Raw genomic sequence first — 25,931 nt, 5'->3', positions numbered from 1 at the left:
TCTGCTTAATCTGCTTTGTGCCAGTGTAACCCAGCAGGGAGAGCACAGCACTTCTTTATATTCTCAGAAGGGGTGAATGTGTCTTGCTTTGAAGATGAGGGAGGCACAACAGTGGTTCATATACCACGTGCATGTTCCCCATAGAGGTTACACTTTACCCTGCAAGAACTTGAAATGTCAGGACTGCCACCAAGTGCAGGGATTCCAGAAATACAAAATAAAGAGGAGAGAGAACAATGCAGCTGCTGCATTTCTTGATGCCTTTTGAAATATCTCCATAGGTGAGTTAGATACATATTATACTTCATTGCAAGATACCAAGTAGCTGAAAGTTCACTTATTTGTTTTCTTGGTGGAAAGCATCCTTGCAGGTACCTCTGGTGCCAGAGTCATTGCAGTGGTGTGTAACAAGTAAGGATTTGCCATTGCTTTACTTTGCAGGCGAGACAGTCCTTCCTTTTCTAGGAATATTGGTATTCATTTATCCTGGAATCCAGCAGCACCCAGGCTGGGACATCTGATGACGACACCTGTGTGTCAACTAAGTGTTCCTGTGTCTGTAATATTCCTGTGTGAGTGCAAAGTAGATTCAGATGTTTGGAGAATTACAACAGGAATGAAAGTATGTTTTTCTTGAGGAATTCTGTAGGCAAGCAGGTCATCCTTTGTTATATTTTTGTTTGCAAATAATGTAGTAAAGACTGATGAGCAGGAATCTGAACGGCTGAAGGAGAAGAGCGTCGTGACAATCTTTGTGGAAAGTATTGTTTCTGTTATTAGGTACAGGTCATAAGCAAATAGGGGACTCTGGAGTGATTGATTAATCTTTTCATAAAATTCTTATTAATAGTGTGATGACTCTTCATAAACATGGTAGTTCAACAAATGTATGTTCATGTCTAAGCATGGGCTTCTGTTAGTCTGCTCATTCAAAACTGGAGCAAAGAAATTATATAGAGGTATTTTATTATTTACTTAGGGTTTTAGCTAAGCATGTTAGAAAGATCTGAGTTAGCCAACAATCTGAATATGCCCAGAGTACACGGCTGAGGTAAGGCTTGTAAGGAGAAGTTATTCGTTTATTAAATCTACTGCTAGAGTTGGAAAAAAAAAACACAACGTTCTGGGGATATGAACCATCCTTAGGGCACTTCAGAGGGATTGATGGTAGCGTTTGCCACGTTGAAAGCTCACTGGATATGAACTTGTGTCTGTTTGGCTCAATTACTGTGCTCTGAGCAGTGTAATTTAAATATTGTGTGTTTCCGGAAGGTTAACGTTGCTGGTACACTTCATGGTTTTCACTGTAAAAAGCAAGCACGTTAAAAACAAGTGACAATCTTCCATTTGCCACTATGCAATCAGTGAAACTGTTCTCTTAAGATCAAAATTTCCAAGGCTGAAGTCAATTAGAGTGGGGTACTTAAATGTGTTAGTGCACACGAAACAAATGCAGCAATGACACTGTAAGACTGGTGACACGGGGTAGGCAGCACACCAGCCAAGTTGTGGGCTAAATTTGCTTAACAGTGCCTTGCATATGGGGAAAAGCTGTGATGTAAAGGCAAGATTGCCCGCTCTTGCGTGGTTTAGAAACACTTGTCAATGATCTGACATCACTGGGGCAGACACTTGCAGAGCAGTGCCACAAGGTCATAAATTCTGTGGCTTCGCTGGGAGCCACAGTGCTGCCATTTCACTGGCAGCAATACCCAGTGCTCAACCCAGAGCACGCCATGGTTTTACCAGCAATGAGTACCCTCTGCGTAAGTGCCTTGAGATCAATGTCTGTTGGCATGGTCATGACAATAATCCCTTCTCCACGTATGCTTACACAAACTAGTGTGAAGCAGGGTAAGGTATAGACTTAGTATATACATTTATCTATACAGCAGTGTTAGCACACTCAGTGAGGAAGAGCCCGGACACAGACGAGTTGCTGTGAAGCTGGTAACTGCACGGTGAATTCACCTAAGCTGTTCTTGCAGTAATTTGTTCCTATAGTTGTATTCTAGGATACAATACCAGTCTTAAACTTCATCAGAATTTGAAGTAAAGCTCATTTTATACTATTTCTTTTTAGATATTATTACTAGTTTTATAGAAAACTTTTTGGAAGTCCAACTGCAATGCAGCAGGCTTCACAGAATGGCTGTATATATTTAGATTATCTTCTTGACTTCCAGTCACTTCAGTTAAGCAACTCATGATTTTTATGTTACAGGACATTGCAAAAGATGCACCTGCCAATTTTTATTTCTGTTTTTATATTGTTGAAAGAGGTCTGGAAGTTTGATCTAAGTACATTGCTGAAAGTTGAGATGGCCCTCTGAATCTTTCCAATTTGCTGGAGGAATATTGTGGTGTTTGTTCTGCTGGAGGGCAGCCCAGGGTCTTAAAGGTCCTTTTGATACTTATAACCTCTGATTCTTCGAATCAAAATGTAGAGCCCAAGTTATGAGCACCTATATGGGGATTTCTAGTGAGCTCAATGAAAATCTTGTAAGAAATATGTGCTGTCACATGCTGTGTGGTCTTCTGGGCAAATCAAAAATATCATGCATCAACATGCTCTATTTTTGACTCAGTAGCATGTGAGCAGAAGCTGGACATGACATGGAATCCAGAAAAAATCGAATATGAACAAGAATACATCTTTCTTTAGCCATTTATGGAGTGGCCATTTGTTAGCATCTGGTAAGAACATATCTATTTTAAGGAACAGAAGAACATTTGAAATGTGCCACTCAAACCTGATTTGAGTCCTAAATGTAGCTTCTGGTTATGAGTCTGTCTTTAGCATGTTGCTGTGTGCTGCCCCAAAGCCTTTAGGTCACATAAACTTATTTCAGATTTAATTTTCTTTCAGTTGTGATGTTAATTCAGGGGTTGTTACAGTTTGTTTGCTTTAAAAAATCTATGTGATTTTTCTTTGCATTTTGCAAACCTCATCACTTTGGAATCCTGAATGAACTGTTAAAAGAACTATTTATTATAACCCTATTATATGGATATACTTTGACAAAGAATGTGCATGAACTTGATGGTGCATCAAAGCAAAAAAAAACCCCAAATGGTCTTTGACTTCAAGGAATAGACTTGAACCACTGTCAAGATCGAAGTATATTTCATGTGCCACAGTCCTGATTCAGCAAAGCACGTAAAAAAGAATTTCAAGCAGTGAGCTTTCGTGGCAGCCGCTAAACACGGTTTCATTTACTGCTGTGATTCTTGCTTCTCAAAAATCCCAACAAAACAAAACACTTGCCCATATTAAGTCATATAAAATATTGTAAGCTTTCTCTGTTTTCACATCCTCACTCAGTATTTCTTACACAGTTTGCATTATTTATAATGATTTGCTTTATTCTGGAGGACTTAAAGTTTTCAAAGTTGCTGCATTTGCATATCTGTTTCTCTTGGTAAATGCGCTTAGCTGATGAGAAATAGCTCGTATGCTTTTCCATGTCATAGTAATCTTTTATTCACGTATGCTTTATGCAATAGGCATACTTACTGCTCTTCCTCCTTCTCCGTCACAAAGAGTCTTAGAATATGTATGCTGACACCAAATAAACTAAAGCAGAATTTTTTTTCTTAATGGAAAATGCCTGGTAAGACACTCCAATTTCCTACATTCCCCTTTGTTTTTCAAGCAGACCAGTGTTATAAGAGAGCTTTCAGCCAGACAAGTGTTTTATGGCAATAGCACTTTCTGTTTTCGTAACACCCTTCTTCTAAGGGTCTAAAATGCTTTACAGCGGTAATAAATTAAATCTTACAATATCCTATGTGGTAGGTAACTATTATACCCATTTTATGGGTGCTAGACTTCATGGAATAAACTGCATTCAACATGCCAGCACACTGTGAGCAGCCATTCGGGGTTTCATCCTAGAATGATCATGTGAATGCTGTCTACAATGGACTCTATAAAGGAGGTAGCTACAAGGCAAAGCATTAGGACTTTTCGGAGCAGTGTTTGTCTTTGGGCCTTGCACAGAGACCTTTAAAAAAATAAAGATTGTGAAGAAAGCTGTGATTAGACACTAAGAAAAGTCTTGGAAAGAATTCAAGATAGAAAAACCTAATAAGTGATGAAATAGAGGTTCAACAGTCTGGAAAGAAAGCTAGTGTGGAAGCGCGTTTGGGGGAATCAAAGGAAAGGTTTTAGAGTGGAGGAGCCATGTCCAGATTTTCTTGGCTTCTATCCAAAATGTATTGGAGAGTCTGGCCTCCCTGCAATACTTCAGCTGAGATAAAGGAAAGTCATGACTGTTGTTAGCAACATTCATTCCCAGCCTGAAACCTAAATAGCTATAGCCAGCTGCACTAACTCAATTTTTAAATCAGCAGAAGAACTGAGCTACATCCCTGCGTGGTTAAATGGCAAACCAGAATTCAGCAACTTATTTGTGTCCGAAATAGGTACCTGACTGGTGGCACCCCACAAGCCCATGCAGGTGTGCTAAGCTTCTTATGATCTCTTTTTCTTAAGTGTTTGAAGTGTCTTCAGAGTCTGCAATGAAAATGGCCACCTGGTTTTGAGGAGACACTGAATCACAGAAGAAACTGCAACACCAAACATGTACACCCACAAGCCTGTGACCTGATGTCACAGCATAGGTGGGCTGGCTTGGTGGCCAGGCAGCAAGGCCTGGAAGGCTGGCTGGTGAATTCAGAGGGAAAGAAGGCCAACTGATTTGGAAAGAACAAAGCTACTACTCTGCAAAAGTCATCATATATACATATGTATATACCTCTCAAAGCAGGGAGGTGCTTCCGCAAAGTGCATAGGAGAAGGGGAACAGAAAAACCTAAACTGGTTTTCAAACGAATCTCAGTCATTGTACGGATAGGCATGTAGGGTGTGATTGTCTGCATTAGCAGGGGTCGAGACATTGCTCAAGGAGAGACCTCTCCCAAGATAAATTAACATCATATGATAAACTTAGTGCTTCATGGCACGCTTTTAGTTAAGTTGTTAAAAAATCATATCATACAGGCATAACCTCATTATTGTGTTGAGATGAAACAAGGAGTACAGGCACCCAAGAATATCTTCTGTTCTGAAATATTCATAAGTTTTTTTGTTTTCTTTTTCTACTGACACAAACAGTCAAAAAGCAGCCTGGAGGAAATGTCCTTCGCTTTTGGAAAATGAGTTGGTAATTTATTCACAGAAGGCCATGTAGTCATTTTGAATTAGCACATTGTGGAATCTACTAATAAAATGAAGTCAGTTTACATTTTAAACAACCTTTAATATTTGTAAAAGTAAATATCCCTTAATTTCTCAGCAATTTAGATGTAATAGAAATTGTCAGAAATTTTAATTTCTCCCCGTTTAGCTCACTCACAATGGCTGTCAAACAGTCAAGTGATATGACGTAAAGTACTGCTAATCGTTTCAGCACAAGACAGTACTTCAAAGGTAAGGCAAAGGATGTGCAGACACTAATGAAATTTTATTATCAGAACATAGAATTAGAATTGTGACAAGAGACAATGGTGGCAGTGACATGCAGCTAGAATGTTAAGCTTCTGAAATCTCCAAGCTGAGTCTCACAGACAAAAATAACTAGAGCTACAGACTTCTTAATAGTCTTAAATGGAAATTGGATGGGCTCAATTAATCAAATGAACAAACTATAGGGAATTACAAAAAAGACTCATTCTGTATTTTCAGGCTATTAACCTGCATGGCCATTATGTCCTGTTATAATGGTGTGGTTTGCAGTCCATGTGTTGCTTCACTGAGAATACATTTTTTTGTAATTGACAGGGAAGCATGTAAAGCTCCTAAGACAGCATGGCAGGGTGATTCTTGTAAGCACACATGCTTGGGCAGCCCCCACTGAAAGTGAGTCTTGTTTCACATCATCAAGGCAATTCTGTCCGTGAAATAGCACTTCGTGTTTCTGAATAGGTGAGCATGAGAAGTTTGCTACAGAGCGGGTAACTGGTCCCCAGCATATCAAAGGCTGAATGACAAATTTAACTGGCTTATGGGCATCCGTTACTGTTTTGGTGTTCACTAAAAGAGTGTCTGCTTCACAGAGACCTATGAAGATCTGTCAGGTGTTAAAGAAGAAGCAGTTTTGATGTTAGTGGGTTCACATGAATTTAATTCTCAAGTATTAGTAAAGCAACTATCACTGTCTTCAGTGGACTTTCGTAATTCCCTGAACTGTGTGTAGGTGTCCTGTTGCCTTGTGGGCCTCAGCAGCTACTAAGGGAAATGGAAAATACTACCTGGAACTTATTAGGTTTACTTCTTTTTGATTTTCAATTAAACTTGAATAAGAGTGATCAAAGTCTGGAAAAATCTTCTGCAGAGGGTACCTGTCCTTCACTATTCGGAACTCGGTCTCTGATTCTCAGATTAGTCCCATCTACAATGACATTGGAGATAGAAAAGTATTTGGGAAGGGTTAGAGACAAAAGACACCATCATTACATTCTACAAGTGCTCCTTAGGCCCTTTAGGGAAAGTCTGTTCCCTAGGAGTCCTGTACAAATACAAGGGCTTGACGAAAACTCACACCCAGCATGGATGTGATAGCAGGGAGCTCTTCCGCATCTTCCACAGGACACAATCCAGCAGGAAGTCTGCAGTGTCAGGCACTGGCTTTCCTTCCTCCGTCTGCGGAGTAGCTGTTGGCTTTGGGGAATGAAACAGGAGTGTTCTGAGTGTAGAATCGAGGCTGGAGAATGGTTACCAAACTCCTCAAGTGCACTGGAGTAGTGCACATTGCTTAGAGAATTTCTAGATTCATTTTAAATGGGGGTAGAAGGTGCATTGTTTTCTTTAGGAGATACTCCTGCACTCTGATGGATCTCTCAGCAAGAAGGGAGGCTTTCCTCTGCATAGTGAAAAGGTCACAAAAAATCATGTAATTTAGTAGCCCTATCGTGTAACTCCATGAACTGGCAATAACACTGGTTTCTAAATAAACAGGTAAGGCCATAGTATAGATCACTAAGCTGTTGCTTTGGTCTGGCAGGATAGTCCAGATTTTGAGTCCTTGCCAAGACAGTCTATGCCTGGTGCTTTCTGCTCAGAGCTGTGGCATTTTCATTCCAGGGAATGTGGCTGTGTCCCACCATCCCTTTTCCTACTCTCTGTCTACCGTGGCTGCATTTTATCTTTCCCGTTTTCCCCTAAGCTCCTCCATTTTGTCAATCTCTCTCTCGCCTTTTCTTTCTCTATAGTTTTCACTCTTGCCGAGGCCATCTCCAGAGAGTCCTAAAATAGATAATTCATGTTCCCTCGTGCTATTTCCCGTGCCACACTGCCACTCCCCTGCCAGCACTGAGTCTAAACATGTACAGATCCAAGCTATGCTACTGCAGATACGTGCCAAGGGCAAACGGTAACCCGGAGTGCTTGATCATTAGCTGAAAGCAAACTGTGCATCGTACATGCACATATGTTGCTGTTTACAGTTCTGATTCCATTGCTAAGTTATGCAAGTCTACCAGTCAGGGAACAAAACCAATACCACATATGTTTGGTGACTAACCAAAACCGGGATTTGTCCTCACAATAAGAGGAAAAAAACACATAGAGTTAAAAGCTGGTATTCCACTTAGTAATACAGTTTGGAACAGAAGTGACACATGGTTTCAAAATATTTTGGGTGTAGTGTTAATGGGAAATCCAGAGCAAATTCTGAACGGGCAATATTCAGCTGTGCTGCTGCGGGGAGAGGAACCATTGCCACATGGCCTGTGCAGCCCAGCCAGCACCACGCGTACGGTGAGTGTCTGCAGCAAACTGCTCTGCAGAATTGAACTCCTAAGTAACAGGTTCCACTAAAAGTTTCAAATTCTCACAGTTAGTTCATATGCAGCTGAATATGTTAGGAAAGCGGTCATAAAATGAATGCTTGTGACTTGTTTGCTCAGGAAAGAAGAGGCTCTGTCCCCAGAGCTCTGACCCAGCAGCTGGAGGTCCTGGACCGCAGTGATGTGGCCTCTCTCCTCCTGCTCCACACCAATAGCCTGAGGACAGCAGCTCTCCCCTCACTGAGGAGGATGTTGGAGCATTAATGAGCTGGAGACTGTGATATACTGATGGGATCACAAAGCTGTTTAAAATGGATGGGTCTCTAATGCAGCCTGCCATAGCCACTACTAGCTCTTCCGACACCTTAAAGCCCCCATCAGTGGTGTCAGTGAAGCTTTGTTTGGATGTAGGAGTCTCGCCCCAAGGGTGAAGGAATATGTGATTGCCTTGTAGAAAGCTTCGTATCCCCCTGTGGTATTCTTGAACAATGAAGCTTCCCTTGATCTGCAAAACCTCTTGCATGTAACATTCCCACGTATTTTGGAAGGACAGTTGATTACACAAAAGGGGATGCATGGAAAATTCAGGTTAAAAGTATATTCTTATTGGGAGCAAGAAATTGTCATCCCAGCAACAGCAATCATCTGATGTTTTCTCTCCTTTTTTTTTTCCTTTTTTTTTTTTCCCCTGGCCTAGCCCTGGATGTGCAGTGCCCTGCAAGAGACCTTTCAGGTTTTAGCTGTTGCTCTGAGTTACAATGGCCAGGTTTGTCCTTCAAGTAGCATTTCATGCAGTACTCTGCAGGGGAAATCTTGATACTGATTTTCCTCTCGCTGGACTCAGAATGGTATAAAAGTGGCTGAGCAGAATGAAGTTCACTCTTGAATGGAAGGTCTGTCTTAGACAGTGAGCTGCTCTTCAAATTTTAGTTAAAAGGCACTTGCGCACTTCCTGGAAAAGGTTCTTGCAAGTGAAAAGATGTATATGAAGAGGGAAATTATATGGAACTTATTTTTCTTCAAATTAAAGTGGTTCTTGGAAGACGAATAGAAAAGCTGCAGAGCTAACTGGCTTATTTTAGTGTACTGGTACTAGTTTTGTATACTAGAGCAGGATAAATTAGTAATTACTAATCTGTACCTCTCCTAATAGAGTTGAAAATGCAAGCACAATATTTCAGTAAGGGGGAAAAACCTTGAAATTGTCATAAGCCTCTTCACCTTTAATACAACCTCTTGGTTTTTAATTACTCCTGTAAAGTGGAGCAATCACAGGATCCTCCTGTGACATTTTCAAGTTTTCCGTCTGCTCCACTTACGAGAAACAAATGGGTCTGCTCAGCTCCATCTAGATTGAGTTTTTCATGAAGTCATTACTTCTGTCACAGGGACTATTTTCAAATTGAAAAATCTGAAACAATAAATGATGGTGAAGCAGTTAATAACTGTTAAGAAATCACATTTGGAAAATTGCATTTAAGCAATAACCTTTCTCCCTGTAATTAAATGACAGAAAGGTCCTGGTTTTAATTAAGTCAGCAATTTATAGTTATGAAGCTATACTTCACTATGCAGATTAGAAGATGATAGGTCACAGAACACCCTGAGTGCATTTTTAGCGGAGCTGATCTGGTAATTACTCCACTGTTCAGTGGTGACCACAGTGAACCGTATCTCTAGATTAAACAATTTTCTTTTCCCTGCTCCATGATGTATAACCAGGATGAGTAAATGTACCACTAGGACTGCATCGAACATCTTTAAATTAAAATGGATTTTAAATGAGGGGGCATGAGCGGAGAAAGTAATGTTTGAAGAACAGCGGTAGAAATGAATGGGCCACTAGGCAAGTCTTGCAAGCAGAGAATATATCATTGTTTTACAGGGCTTTCTATCTTGCGCCTGAATGTTTGGTGCAGATTTATGAGGAAGTAAAATGCTAATGTTAGTGTATTTATAAACATATGATGGGGGTTTCATCTATAATTTATTCCCAGGCCCTGCATTATGCAGCCTGTGAAAGAAAATGAAATGCTGTGTTGGACAGCGAAAGGGTTCATTAATACAGCTTTCACATTTTATTTAACTAACCCCTAGCTCGTATTACACATTGATTATTACATTGTGAGATGTTTTTGAACGCTTATTGTGTTCTGTTCCTCAGGCCTTTTGCTAGCTACTTCAGTAAGATTTCAGCAGCATTCAACTGTCTTATTTCAACTAGCACTAAGTGTATTCACTTGGCCTTCAGGCATATGAACAATGTGTGTTTATTTCTGGATATATATTTTTTCTGAAAGAGTTGGGAGAACAGAGGTAGAGTTCAGTATTACCATTTATTAGTGAAATGTGTTATTTTAGTTAGGTACTCCTTAAATAACCTGTACTCAACTTGTGCAACAGAATCAGTTCTAATCAAACATAACTACAGTGTAAGCCTTGCTGAACTAGAGTTTGTAAATAAAGAATATTGAAATAGCACTTCAGTTTACAGTCACTACTTGCTTTTACTCATAAACAAGCTAATTCATTGACCAGAATAACTTCTTTAATGGGTCAAATTAGCTATGGGTGTAAATTGCCGGCACTACATGGAAATCTCTTGAGATTTGCTGATACACCAGCCTGGAATTTACTTGCAGAGCTCAATTTTCCCATATATTACAGCAGAGTGTGTGTTGGGGGGGAGGAGTGGCGTGGATGGAAAGGGATGAAAAGCCAGTTACAAGATGATATTTATGAGAGTGGACATCAGTAACTACTGACATTAAGTGAAGACAGCAGATGATGTTTTTCAAGTTCACTGATACAAATAGTTGCTTACAGTTTCTTTTTACTCTGTTTGCTGGGTGATTGTTTTGGTTTTATTCTCAGTTTTTTGCAAAACTTATTCTGATTCTCTCTGACTTTAACAGGAAGGGGCTTCAGCCAGCAGTAGGCAGTGGCAGAATTCTTTCCAGGTTGTATCTGTCTAAATAGGGCAAGGAAAAGAAGTACAAGAGTAGCCTTGTGCCTTTTCTTCCGATTTTGGGTGTTTGGGGTTTATTTTTTCTGTACAGCTTTAGGTTTGCTGAGATCATCAAGGAATAGTATACAACACTGAATTCCAGCCTTCTAAAATAGGCGGTGGTTTAATTGAATGAGAAATTGTTTCAATAATGAGAAGCCTGGAAAGGTCTCATAGAATCAGAAGTCTTAGGAAGTTTCTTCTTTTAAAAGATGAGAAATCTATAGATATTCTGGAATTCTGGGAGAATATGAGAAGAATGGAACAACTTTTTATTTTATGTGCTTTCTTCTGCTTATTTTTTTTCTGTTGAAAATATTGACAGTTATGTTAATCAATGATGGAGTTGCGTAGCTTCCCTACTGCCACAGACACACACACCCCCCCGACTCCGCAATATTTATTTTGTATGGACAGAAACAAGCTCAACATCTCTTTTGAATATCTAACTGTATATAACTTTTTTTTTTGAGGCATCCAGATGCTTACAATGAAGTCTAGAGATGATGGCTGTTCGGTTTGTTTAAACGTGGGAGCAAAACAAGGGGATGCCTCTTTGGCTGCACAGTAAGCAATGAGAATTCAGCCCAAAGTATTGGTTATCTAGCGTAAAGGATACCTTTTGTACACTTTACAAAGTCCTAGAGAAGCTGGATAAGCAGACACTTAAAGGTCAGCAGAGAAAGCAACAGTTAGTTAGCAGAGACATGCCTTAGGTTCAATAACCTTGACATATTTTCACACCACTGAGAAGTGAACTCTTCACAAGTCCCCAACGTATTAGGGTAAGAATATCTTTCCTCAGTACAGTTGGTTTGTATTCCTTCTCTTTTCATTCTTTTTTGTTCAATATTTTTGTGGTACTTAGGCACTGCAAAAAAATTCCTTTTTTTTTTTTTTTTTCCTTAACCCTGCTGATGTGTACAATCCTCGGTGGGTACCAAAGCATCTCATGGTAAAGATGTCTCAGAAAGCTACTGTACTGAAGGAATCCAGTGCTGCAGGTCAAATTTTAAGTATTTTTAAAGGTCTTCCCTAGCAACGTGTGACATTTGGAGTTAAAAAGGTGGAGATGCAGAGTTGCAGAGCCCTAATCCCTGAAGATGTAGCACAAATAACATGGGGGTCCAAATGCCTTCTGTGTAACACTGGGGACAGAGTCAGTATCACCAAAAAGCCATACAAATTCCAGGATCTACAGTGTGTCAGAGCTCTGTGAAACTAGAAGCACAGAGATGAACACCTACTCTTTGCTGGCAATTACCGTCTGTCACACCAACCTCTTGTTATCAACAGACCTGCTTGTAGGCTGACTGGAAGTTGTTAAAGGTAAATGGAAATATGTGAGATCTTAACTGGCTTCCACAGAAGTGGGAAGTTACCCTCAATTCTTATGTTAAGACAATCAGCTAAATCAGAATTTGTTTTATTGCCTCTGAGGAGCATGAATTTACTATTTTGCTTTCTTCTGAAACAGCTGGAATTACTTATACTTGGAGGGACAAATTTCCTTTCATTCCTTGCAGAGTCTAAGGAAGTTCATGGTAATATTCCCTGTAGACAAGGCCATCAAAATGGCTGTCATGAAGCATGGGGACATAAAATAAATTGATGACAGAAGGATTAAGCATAGAACTTATCCTTCAGAGATCATGTATACCTGCCATATAAGGACATCTAGAGGAAATCTCCCTTTGAGGCAGCCCATTCTTGCTATCTTACATCTAGAAAAGAGACATACAATTAAGGTGGGCAGGAAAGAATTTGAATTATGGAGAGGTACATGCTTCCTGATGTGTTTGACAGCAGAAATCAGACAGGGAAAGCTGATGAATTCTTATACTTCTCAGGGGAAAAAGTGAATTTGAATCGATGTGACAAAAAGTTGTCAAGTGATACTAGCATGCTTTGGAAAAAACGGTAAAACCCTTCCCCCTCTCTTTTACTACGGAGTTCTTGAAGAACACCTTTTCAAATTCATTTTAGTTATGGTAGCTTTGCAGAGAAGCCTACTGGAAAATGTTAGAGTAAAATACTTTTATCATGCTGTGAATCAGAATATTATCTTCAGTCTCACCACTTTACCTATGGGCAAGGAAGGTGATGCTTACGCTGGCTTTCAGGCAATCCCTGCAGCTGCTCCGTTTCTGATTTTTAAGTTCTACATCTAATGTTGAAATTTACACTGATCATTTTTAATTATTCCATTGTGGTCGAAGAGAGGAAGCGTAAACCACAGATTAGGGTGATGGGTATTAGCATTTTCTCATTTCCTCCTTTTGCTGATGACTCTTTTTATTACATATTTTTTGTTACATATTTACTATTTCAGTTATCACAGGAAAGCCCTTATGGGAGGTACTGTACAAATAGAACAAAAAGCTGACCCTGCGCCAAGGCGTTCTCAATCCAGGTACAAAACTACAGAAGACAGATTAATCTGAAGTAGTTTTGTGGTGTCTAATCGAAAGAGGACTGAAAGCTAGTGACTGGTGAAAAATATCTCAAGTGACTGACCTCTTTGGGAAGCGAGAGGTGTGAACTAGGGCTGCTGCTCAGGTGAAGACATGCAGGAGAAGTGCACAGCTCCACAGCTACAGGAATCGTGACCATGAAAGTTGCAGTGACTGTGCTTGTGCGTAGGCGGTAGAGCCGTGAGTTGGAACGGGGAAGGAAATCTGTTGTTAGCTATTAACCTTTCCCTATGTGTATCATGGGCTAATACATGCTTGTCTCAAACTTTAAAGGCTGTTGGGAGCTCTGAAAGCCTTCTGACGCCTTATTTCAGGGATTACGAAGTCATCAAGACTTTGTTTAGAATTATTTTATTGAGAATTAGGGAAGTTAGTGTTAACAAATTTTTTTTATTTGAAAGCAAAAAATGAAAAAGCTAGAATCTGCGTAAACTAGATTACGCGTTGTAGCTAGATAATGCTTAAAACATGAAGGTCATCTTTGAAAAGCAGGTGTTCACTCAACTTTCTTCAGGAAATCGGTCAGGACGTAATCACGCTAATATCTGTAGCAATCTGAGCCCGGGTTTCTACAGCCTGTTCGGGTTAGTGAGTTTTCAGGAGTACATTAGAATGGCTTTGCAGAAATTTCAACAGACACTGGAGATCAAAATGCGAAGCCACAAATCTCAGGTCCCCTGCGCACCCCATTGTGTCCTGTACTGCACATAGTGCTGTCGGCCCCAGCCTGGACTGCTGAGTTTGTGCAGTGAAGTATTGGATTTCTTCCCCTGAATTTTGATGGGGAAAAAGTGAGGTTTGTCAAGATGAACACCTAAAAGTTTTTAGGTGGTTTTTTTTTCTATCAAAGGGACCCTTGTCAGTTCTCCTGGTGACTACGCAAGTGTTCAGTCTTCTGACTTATAGGAGGATCATCAGACCCACACCTTTTGGCCTCTGCTTACAAGCTGGAGAGCTGACAGTCAGTATTAAAACATTGTGGGTTTTGCTGAGTAGCCTGACAGTGCTGCCAAGAGATCCCTTAAATCCTCTCAGATTTTTAAAACCTCTTTCAGAGTATTTTACTGATTCTTCTGCTAGTGCACTTGACTCTGCTTAAAGAGGCCATGGCACAATGCACTTTATTGATGTACTGTTGAAAATTGCCAAAACAAGTCACTTATATCAAAACCCAACTGTTCTTCTATTGTTTTAACTGTATTAGTTTGAACAAAGAGCAGGTAGCAATATCATACTGTCTTATAATAAGATAATATGTAAAAAATTTAGGAACACTCCACTAGTGAGAAATGATTCCTCCTTGTTCATCCAGAAAGGTCTCTGCCAACCTTGTACCAAGGGCAGTCAGGAGTCTCGTGTTGTGTAAGTGGTCTCTGTTACATTCTGCTCCCTGTATGAACTGCAGACTTCACAGCGGGACACTTTATCTTTGATTGCAGTATTCATGTCTGACAAGAAAAGGACATCTCAAGCCCTGTTTTTACACTTTCCAACACCCAAATGGGAACTGCAGGTTATGTTTGCTATGTCTCACGTCAGGTTGTGTGGCAGTGCAATACAGTCGTCTTTGTGCAGAGTCCCATCCCTAGTTGCAGTTTTGTCCAGCTTAGGTAGAAGTCATGTGGCCCTTTTTTTAATAGCCATCCATTTAAAATCTCATCTAGAATCTAAAATGGCAGCACGTATGGGTCTTCCGAGTTTCTTAACTGAGCTTTAGAAGCATACAGCTTGGTAAGTTTACTGCTTTCTGTGCTGTGAATCTATAAGGAAGCTCTTTAAAGCATTTCTTCTGTGAAATACCTGTTGTGGATGAAGACTGAGTGTCAAGTCTGTTATGTAAGGGATTATATTCAACTTTCTTTGTCCCAGCACCTTGCTATGTCTCTCCACTAACTTGCTGGGACCCAGTGAAGGTCACAGCCTGAGCCCAAGTCACCTATGGAAAAGTAAGCATAATAGCTCACTGAAGGTGTAGCAAGGCTAATTGCAGTTAACACTGGTGTGGAAGAGAGGGTTTAAATATTAAGTGGAAGGGTGCCATGGCAGTAGCTAATGAAATTACTTGGAGGGGGTATTTTTGCATGGTATCTTCAGGAACTGTTTCTTTGAAGTCTACAGGGTGAAAAATGTTCTCTGTAATGTTGCTGGCAGTAATTTGCAGTCATTTCTGGTACAAATGGACACAGCTCTGTTCTATTTATGGAAGGTTCCTGTAATGTGTGCAGGTCTCCCACTGACTTCGGTGAAGCTGTGCCCATTTGCAAGGCTTTTGAACCTGGCCCATGAACTCTGCCAGTCACTCATCAGGTCTGAGATACAAAGCCAGCCTGAAAGCTCTCAATATTTATGTAATTCAGCCTGAAGATTGCTATCGTGGGGCGAGCCCAGCAAGGAAGGGAAATTTTGCATGTTCAGACCAAAACCAGTAACATTTAAGTACTTCATTTTTTTTTCCTGGAAGATTTGTCCATTAACTTTAATGAAGCTTTTTCTAGGCTTACAAGTCTGAAGAGAGCTATTAAACAAAAGAGAGAGAGTTTGCTTGCCAGGCATTTTCTCTGCTCTCTCGGTTCTGTTTCTTTATGACCACAGAAACACTTTCAGCCAGATGTCTTTAAAGCAATGCTAACACTTAGTGACCAGTTAAGTAAATCCCACTTGTTAAATTCTTGTGGCTGCATTATGCTGGGAGCCTTACTCTAAGGGCCCTGTTCTGTCACTGCTTGTTTTTTTCCATGTTAAGTGAAGTGACTTGGATGGGATACACAGATTGGTGATGCAGGAGAAATCCTCTTCTCCCACTGAAAGGTGGCACAGTGCAAAACTACAACAGTTAGTTTCCTCTTCTGTAAAAGGTAAGCCAAGAAACTTGTCTGGTTTTCTGGGCTTCAGGCTAACGGGGCAAAGCCTGGGCACACACCAGGCTGCAGTTGCCCTTCCTTACTTGTGGCTCCCACTGCTGAAGTAGGAGTCAAAGGATTTGTACGGGATGTGCTCTCTCAGGCACTTGGACCAGCAGAATTAGAAAACTAAATGGCACTGAGCCAGTTTGAATGCGGTGTCTCATCTCCGCGACACCTGCAGTGCCCCTTCCCATCACAGTGGCAGGCATGAAAGTCCCTAAACATCTTATGGGTTCACGTTTGGAATTCCTGAGCTTCCTTGGGACAGAAACTGCGACCGCTGATGTCTTTCTCCCAGAGCAAAGAGACAAATGATGCCCACAGCCATTTGCCTGCCTTCTCTGCAGGGTGTGTGTCCCTCCTGTAGCCCTCGCACTTACCAGCCCCTTACTCCCTTCACAAGCACTGAGGTACTACATTTATCTTTTACTCTTCCGTGGGATTAAAGATCCTGCATTCCGGTTTGAGATAAGCGCCTAATCTGTACCCATATCGTTTCTGTTATAATCTTTCCAGAAAATGCCCAAGATTTCTTTGTACCATATCTCTTCTTTCAGTGACAAAATACCGTTCAGAAATCATAACTCGGGAGTTCTGGGCATATTTCTCTTACAAATTGCTTATCTAGATTTCTCTTGCTCGAAAATTAATTGACCGTACAATAAACTGTTTTCCCTGGAGCAGGGGCTATTCTGTTTCCTATGACGTTACAGTAAGCTGTCTTTGGGCCAAATATTTAAAGGTATTTAGGTGCTTAAAGATGCAGGTAATGTGAATTTTCTGAAATACCTAGCTGCCTAATACACAGCAGTTTCAGTGGGAGTTGCCATCTAAGAGCTTCTAAAAATCCCGCTGTGCACCCATCTGCTTCTTTAAGCACCTGAATTCCTCTAAAAAACAGGTCCTTCCCTCCATCAGTGGAGGCAAATTTTATTTTTCTTAGTGTAGACAAAGCTTCTTAATACAGTTTCTTGGGTATTGCCTGCCACCTTTAACTTATTTTCATTGTTTTGATTATGATGTCAAATCTAGTTGATGATCATGTTTATGCAGTTCCAAGCAGAGCGTGGGCACACAGCATCTATCCTTTATGACATGAACTTGGCACAGCATCTAATATTAATAAATCAGGGCTGAGAGGTTTGTAGGCAAGCAAACTGTCAGGAAGTTACTGCAACTTTTGCAGTATATTAAGTGATCTGTGTTTTGTTCTAACTTCTTAAACCCTCTTTGAAAACCAGTATTCTGTTTCTCATTAATCGGTCTTTGATCCAGTGAAAATATCGGTCCCTTGAGTTAATATTTCATGTGACTATAGGGCCATGTAATTTGCTACGACACTAAGTCAATAGGTCTCTGCTGGCTTACCCCAGCAGGACTTGTATGTGTAGGCAAAAAATTCTCTGCAAAACATGAAAAATGTGGATCTAATCAAGAATTTATTTCTTTGGTTAACCAAAGGAAAAAAGTGGAGTGTGAACATCAGTCCATCTAGGCACAAAAGAAGCTTGAGGGAAAGAAAACATTTCACTTTGTATCAATTCACATTCTCAATTTAATACCTAAACAGGACTGTCAGGACATGTGCATCTTGCAGAACCACAGAAATAGCAGTAGATTGATTTATCGTTATTTACCGGCTTAGCCATCTTATTCGTGTGCTTTCTATTATAACGTACTTGGAAAGCTCAGGCAGTCCTTCTGCATTAACCTCCACCTTCTGCTGTCATCTTTCCCTCTGGCTGCCCTGTGCTACATTCTCAAATTTTAATTTCACTGCACAAGGTGCTATAGAATGAAAATAAACGTTTGTCTGTGGAGAGTTTGCTGAGTCTTGAATATTCAGTTTGGCTTAAGATCATTTAAAAACAAGCAACCAAAATTGTGTTTTTACTTTTAAGGCTTTTCCAGGGATATTTCATTCTGTGATTTCCAAAGGAGCGAAGCATTTACGAATGGGCATTAATCCTCACTGGGAATTGATCCAGAGCTTGTTTTAAGCATATGCTTAAGTGGTTTGTTGAACTGGGGCCATAGCTGCCCAGGCCCATTGCTGGCTGAGCTTTAATTGAGCAATGTGAACATTTGAATTCATTTACTTGTACTTGTGGGTTTTGTTTTATGTATATATATATTTAAATAGCTATTGATGAGGTTTATAAGAATTTGTGCACATCTCATATTTAGATCCACTGTGCAAGAAAGAGTCAGATCTTTGATACGACTTTGAAAAAAACCCCATCATCTTTAGTTCAATACCTGCCTGATACTGTATCTAAAGGACAAGTAAATTTCTGTGGTATTTCCACCAAGCTGAAAAAAGACTTAGACCCATGTTTTGTGATTTTTGATCTTTGCTTGATTTTGGCTTGTTTTGGTTTTGGGGGTTTTTTTTAAATTTTATTTTATGGCTTCCACTTCTCGCTAGGGTATGTGCTAAAGAGGAGCCCTGGTGCACAGGAACCTCCTGCTCTGATTGATGTGTTAGCATATCACTGACCCACTGCAGCTCATTCCGGAGTTTTCAGCTCTGACAGGTTGAATGGCCAGAGTGGTCACTGATTAGACTTCCACTCCTAATATTCTCATTCCTGCAGTTATCAAGCAGGAAAACAGTGACAAGTAAATCTAAGCAGTGTGGGAAATGCAGAATCTGAGAAAGCATGGACTTGTAGCATCTTATGGCATTTACTGAGACTGCGGTGGCATTCGGTGTGATAGCACAATAGGCAGGATCAGAAAAGGAATCCAAATCTTGGCAAATAGAAGGCAAATCGCACATCACGTTTGCAACTTGTACACTGCTGTGTGATGCCTTAGGGGGAGGAGAAGAATTTCAAAGTCCTGGTTGATTCCTTTGAGCTTGGTTGTTTTGTGTTCAGCTGTGCTACTGAGGAGATGTGACCCTGAAATTTCAGGGCCACCCCCTGAACTCCAAAATCCCTAGTCATCAAGACAAAACTCTTAATAAAGTCACTGGGAGTTTTCCTCAGACTTAGGGGTATTAGAATTTGATGATCCATATGCTTTTTTCAAGAGGATGGTCGAAGCACTGTACCGCTATTTATCACTGTAAATGGGGATTGCAGACCTGATGGAAGAGATTCTGGTTTTCCTGGTTTTAAGGTAGAGAAACTAGGCATCTTAGTGACTGATATGTTGTAAAGTGGTATTTTTTTCATTTCATTTGGACAAATTTCTTTTTGCACCTGTTTTTCTTTCCCATTATTTCTGCAGATATGGGTCCTACTCCTGCCATTGTCCTATCTTCTTGATGAGTATCCAAGGAACATTTTTAATTCCCGGGCTCCATAAATTTCCTGGGCCAGTGCCAGAAGCCGAGGTGCATGCAGTTGGTCAGGGCATTCACCTGGGATGTGCTAAGGCCAAAATCAAATCAGGTAAAGCTCCAAGCTGAGTCTGGGTCTCCTGTGTCTCAGGTTAATACAGTAATGCTTTTATTCTCCGTAGCTTTTTTTCTGAAAAGTCTGTTAGAGTTCTGAAGAAATATTTCTCTGACCTTCTTCCTACCAAAAAAAAAGGAAAAAGGAAGGTCAGGGTTCCATGAATCAGTATTTTCCAGTGAAAATTTTTTGTCAGAATACTCCTGATTGTTTGCAGCTGGTTTTTTAAAGCACCTTTACTTAGGCTCTTGTCTAAAAATATAAATTCTCCTTAGAATACAGGAAGTGCCAGGTACCTGTAACGAATGAGGAACATGCTTCTGAAGTTATGCACATCTGAACTGGGTGATCCAATAAGTGTTTTAATGAGCAGAAATTATGATAATAAACTGCGTTTTGACCCAGACTGGTAAATGTAGGTCCCCTGGCTATGGTGAGCACTTCCCTCTATCTCTTTCCCATCTTTTTACCCTTTTCAGTGCTCTGTTTTTAAGCTCTGTGGCATAGTTCTGAAGCGTAGCTCTAGTAAGAGTGAGTCCATTCTCAGTCCTCTGGGTACAGCCCTGAGCAGGCTGTGCAGAGCTGCCCTGGTGACTGCAGGAGAGATGCTGTGTAGCTGTGTACACTCCTGTGCTTCCCCACCGTGTCGCAGGGAATTCGAAAGCCGCATTGGACCACGCTAATGGTAGACAGAGAGCAATTCTGTGTGTTTTACCACACACAGAGAAATGAGCAGTCCACCGTACTCCTTTGAAAGTCGCAATACTTTAAACTCCAGGTGGAGCTGGTTGAATCTGTGGACGTGTATTTCCTTTTGGAAGTTGAGGACATTGGTAAGAGCTGGGTGCCAGAGTCTGGGCATCCATGTTTGATTCCAAGTGCAAGTGAGCAGCTGGATGTGTGGCTCTCGCATGTGTGCACGTGAACTCCATCTATAGCACCAGTTAGTGCTCAGGCTTGGTGGAGAGATAAAACAAAGGAAAAAGCCAATAACTGGTCTTAAGAAGTTGTGATATGAGTTAAGCCTTAACAACAACTTTCCTGTGTTGTAACTAGAGATATTCCACTATTTTGGGATGGGTGTTAAAGTATTAGATATGTGCAAAATTCCCTGTGTTTAGTATTTAGGCTAACCCTGGGGTCCTTGTAAAGTCAGTCTGAAAAATTCTCATACCTGTACCCCCAGGTTATGTGATGTGCTCCATAGCCCATCCCGCCCGTTTTGCTCCCTACAGATTGTCATCCCTCCAGCTTTCTGACAGCTCTCATCCCTCCACTCCCCCTACACAAGGGAAGGAAGGGGAAGCCAGTGACCAGGGCAGAAATCCTCAACTTGATTGGTAAAAAAGGGACAAAGATAGGGTCAAGATAACTGATAAAAGATGGCAGGTTACAAAGGTACTGTTTGTGTAAATTGTTTTCTTTTTAAAATTATCCAGCTTTGTAGAGAGACATGGGGAAAAAGATGTATGACTTTTGTTGATTTTGTGACCATATATAAAGTGTTATGCTGTTCTTAGAAGGGAGACTGTATCGTAAAAGTCTGGGGGGGTTAGTGCAAGAGAATTACGTTAGAAGTGGGGATAATAATGGCGTAAAATGTGATCATGGTCTGTCTTGTACTTGCAGCTTTTGCACTGAGAAGGGAGGGAGTCCCTTCTGCACATGCCGCTGGCCCAGAGTGTTAGGGAATTTGGACCCAGGTGGCTGGATTCTCCCACAAAAGCTCTGCTGGGCATGAGGAACATTTCAGGTTACTGTTCACAGAATCACAGAATCACAGAATAGTAGGGGTTGGAAGGGACCTCTGTGGGTCATCTAGTCCAACCCCCCTGCCGAAGCAGGGTCACCTACAGTAGGCTGCACAGGATCAAGCGTGAATGCATCCTTAATTCTGTTTCTAAAGACGAATCATTTCAAGTAGAGTGCAGAGAGTTCATGACACAAACACATCTGGATTTCAGTTGTTGATCTGAAATATTCACAGTCCAATATGGTAAAAGCAGATGTTGGATAGACATCATAATGTGAATTATCACATCAGAAACATCATATGTAGCTCAGATGAGAGCAGCAAAGCATACCTGGCCACTCTTGATTGTGTCCTGGGGTTAAGAATATTTGCCTACACACCTAATGTTAGCCATCACTCTTTTTTTAGGTATAGAAGATTATTATGAACCTTAAAAAGGTTCAGATGCAAACTTTGATAGGAGTTGAACTGTCTTAATCAAAAATACTTGGTTTGAAAAGAAACATAAAAAAACCTCTTTACAATGTTCAATGTTGTCATACTTTGTGCATAGTAGGCACTGCTGCAAAGGTCAATGGCATGGAAGTTAATGGGTTGATCACTAAAAGACATCCCGCACCTGTGCCTTCTGCTGAAGTACCTGGAGGCTGCAGAACCTGTGACACCTGTGAAGAACAGTAACTGAGGCACGGAGGGTGTAGCTATATAGGTGAGTCAAGGGGTCCCTATAAAGGTCACCTGATCTTTCAGAGGCTTTTAATTTCCACAACATTCTTACTCTGAATGTGAGTGTTATTGGTGTGAAAACTGTGTGTTTGGCCTTCTTTATGTATTTGCTTATGAGCGTATTCACGAAGCAGAGGATGTTGAAGATTATTTTGGCCAGCCCAGGCCGTGTCCCCTTCCTCCTCTTCACAGCCCTGTTGATTCACTGAACATTCAGATGTAGAGGACAATGTTCTGGTTTTGCTGCCACTCCTTGGTGCAGTGGTGCTGGGAAGGGGTTACAGCTCTCTAGCAGACTGAGGGCTCCAAGCAGAGGTAACAGGGGGTCGGTTTAGGCACTGTGCAATTTTGGAAGGAGGTGATAACTCCTAGGTTGGAGTTCCCTTCCTCGCAGCTCTCTGAGCTACAGAATTGTTCATGGTTTCCCCATGGAAATCCACAATTGGAGGATGCACAAGTGGGCATAAAGCTGCTCTTCTCAGGACCATCCCTTTCTGTGTCACATCTGGTGGCAAAGTGCACCCTACAAGGTGCCAGCGAGGTGCATTGCAGAGCTCTGTTTATGATGGTCTAATAGGACCGTTTGCCGACAAATACAATAGCTATTTATGTTAAACTGCAGCGTTTGTCACTGCATCAGAAACAACCTGTTGTTACAGGAGCTTTCACAACATTTGCTTTCATGCGGATTCTAATGCAGAACCCACATTTGGGAGGGAAGTAAAGAAAGGGACTTCAGTGTGTGACTGAAGGGGAAGTGAAAGATGACGGGTGAGAGATTAAGCAATCAAGGAGACAACTGTGCATGGGCTGAAGGTAGAACACTCATCCCAGGCAGTGGAAAAAAAAGAATCACAGAGATTCAACAGGAGTGAATGACAGGGTTAGACCAATGAAAATTGGGTTGGCCACAGTGTTTTAAACAAGGTGAAACATCAAAAAGGAAAGAGAGGTCTGGGCAGAAGGTGAGGAAGTTCTGAGGAAGAGCTGGAGTGAGGGGTAGGAACAATCCGAGTGCATTAGGAAAAAATGCATGGGGGAACACAGATGGAAGGGAGCTTGTATGTTTTTATGTTATAAAATGCCAGTCCTAAACTGAGCTAGCTCAAATTTTAAAGTGATTCAGATTTTAGGTTAATCTCCCTTCCTAAAAGAGGGCAAACATTTAAAATCGTAAAGAAGAAAAAACAAGTACTTTCCTTGGAAGGATGGATGAAACATAAATCTTGAGCAGAACTATAAACTGTTGAGACAAGGCAATTTTGCTGGATTATGTAGCTCATATCAGATAGCAATAAATCAATCCTTCAAAGACAAAAGACTATAGAAAGAAGACTAAACCAAAGACTCTCCACAGAACAAAGGCCAGATACACAAAAGTAACTAAGGAGCTGAAGAGGCAAATAGATGCCTGGCAGGATTTTAAATGGGATCATTCAGCACAGACACTCATCACCTGCTAGTGATTATTGACGTCTTCAGGCCCAGACGCTTCCTTGACTGAGGTTAAAATTCCCATCAGCATCAGGGAAACTAACTCATAGCCTTAAAATCTGCATGTTTGGTATAGCATCCCTAAGGTAAACAGAATTTACCTAGTGGATGGGTTTGACCTGTTGTGAGCATTGACAATACACTTTTTGAAACACAATTCTGTCTTTACTCACTTGGGTCATCCCACTGTGATGTGAAGCCCTGCACATATTTAACTTGCTTGCTGATCCAGGCCAGACTAGACAGAATAATGAATTATGAGGAAAACTATGGCTTATGGGGTATGATGAAAAAGTTCTAGCAGTGTGTACCAGCCACTAATGCTAGTTAATACTCACTTGCTCTCACACTTTGGAAATGAATTTTGTGTACTGCGAATTCCTGAGTTTAGGGGGAAAATAAAAAACGTTCCTGTGCTCTAAATAGCAAAATCCATATCACAAGCGACGGCCGTACCCTATAGTCCCAGTGCCTTATCGCTCAGATCATCCAGAACTATTACAGCATGCTGTGACATGTTCCTAACCTGTACACCTTGGCCTTCTCGCAGTGAAAATCAGAGTATAAGAGATGATTAAGACTTGGGACTCATCCTGACATGCAGGCAGAGCAGTCACAGGAGCTGGGAAGCGTTTCCAGATCCCCAGGCTAGAAGTACTGGGGACAGGCCTTTTAGCTGAGCTTTGCTCTGCTGATGGTTACACAGTCATCCAGTATAAAATACGACTGGTTTGTTTGTTAATATTAAATAAAAGGATGACTTGAGTCTTAAACTGTTGAGGGCATGTGCAGGATGTAGAAAGGGATTCCTGTCCTTCCTAAATCGGAAGAAATAAACATAATACAGATAGTAAGAATGAGGAAAAAAATAAGAGAAATTACTGTACATCTATTTTAAAAAAACACAAGCAAACAAATATTGAGGGCACAAGAGCTCATCATGACTGAGAATTACTAAAACATGCCAGACATGGTGAATAAAAGCCAATGTTACTGCTGGAACAAGCAGAGAGGTGAAAAATCTAGGAAGATTTGTAAGTCTTTATTTGGCACTAGTCTGACCACAGATGATGATGACATATCTGCAAACATATGTTATGAAAAAAAGACTTCTATCACAATCTCTGCAGTGCTAGGGTCACTGAATATTTTTAGCTCCAATTCGGGTTCTGGCTGGTCTGTAGATCATCTGGAGTTTGGAAGTGCTGTTTAATTCCATCTCCCCACAGAGTATTGTTCCACGGAATACTTTAAGTTCATTTATTCAGAAAGGAGCCTTGGCATTTGAATACAATATAATTATGGCTGCAATCCAAGACTGTACAGTTTTAGGTTTGCTTCATCAAAGATTAATATTCTGTTTGCCTGGACTTTGCACACTTACGGAGTTCAGCTGGGAAAAAATCAAAGTGCACTTCTTACAACTGAAATGGTACTTCTGTAAGTGGTTCTTTCAAGTCTCTCTCCCCTTTGGCACCAGAGAAATGCTTTTTCATTTCATATCTTGTGATGTGCAATACGTAAAACAGGGCAGCATGGAACACCATAAAGATAAGTCTTCCTGGCTTAGTTCAAAATACATTTATCTGTTTAAAAAAGAAAAAGATTCTTTTCCACAAGCTTGTCTGTACATTAATCCTGCCCAAGGGCACATCTGATGTGTGCTTTCACCACTTACATGGCTTTTATATACAACTGCTTTCTCTGGTATTGACTAAAAAATTAATTTTTTACCAGTCAGGCAAGGACTGGACAGTGAAGTGTGAGACTGTCCACTTGCTGTTACTGATGATCTTTTGTTAAAGAAGACACCTCACTGATACATTCCTCTCCACAGATACCTTAAAGCACAGTTACTCAACTGAGGAAATGTGTTTGCTCTTATTGCTAATATGATCCCATTTTCCCCCCTCTTCTTCTTTAATTACACCTCCTCATTATAAAAAAAAAAAAAAAAAAAAGAAAAAAAAAGTAGCCATTTGTGAATGGCAAATCAGTCCAGGGGGGCTGCTTGGATTCTAAGGGCAGCTGCTGTTCAGTGTATCTGGTGTGTCACTTTCTGTTTTGTGCTACTGTTTTATTGCTGCTGTGGGAATGGAGCAAAAATAGCGGCTACTGCAGTTCTGTTGAATAACCATCAACGTGACTCTAGCCGATGTGTCAGGCCCTCACCGGGCAAAAAAAGGTCCATATTTGATATCCACTGGCCTACCCTGACCAGTAAATGAAAGTAGCAACGTGCTAAATAGCCACAGAAAAACATGATTAGCTGAAAGACTCAGCTGATACACATACATGTGGTTGTGCCGCTATGCATGTGGGGGTGTGAGAATATACGTACATCTCCAGAAAGGCTGGTGGAAGTAAATAATTCATAAG

This window comes from Opisthocomus hoazin, chromosome 7 (genome assembly GCF_030867145.1).
Source record: "Opisthocomus hoazin isolate bOpiHoa1 chromosome 7, bOpiHoa1.hap1, whole genome shotgun sequence".
NCBI classification, from domain to species: Eukaryota; Metazoa; Chordata; class Aves; order Opisthocomiformes; family Opisthocomidae; genus Opisthocomus; species Opisthocomus hoazin.
Note: the sequence above shows the minus strand (reverse complement) of the source record.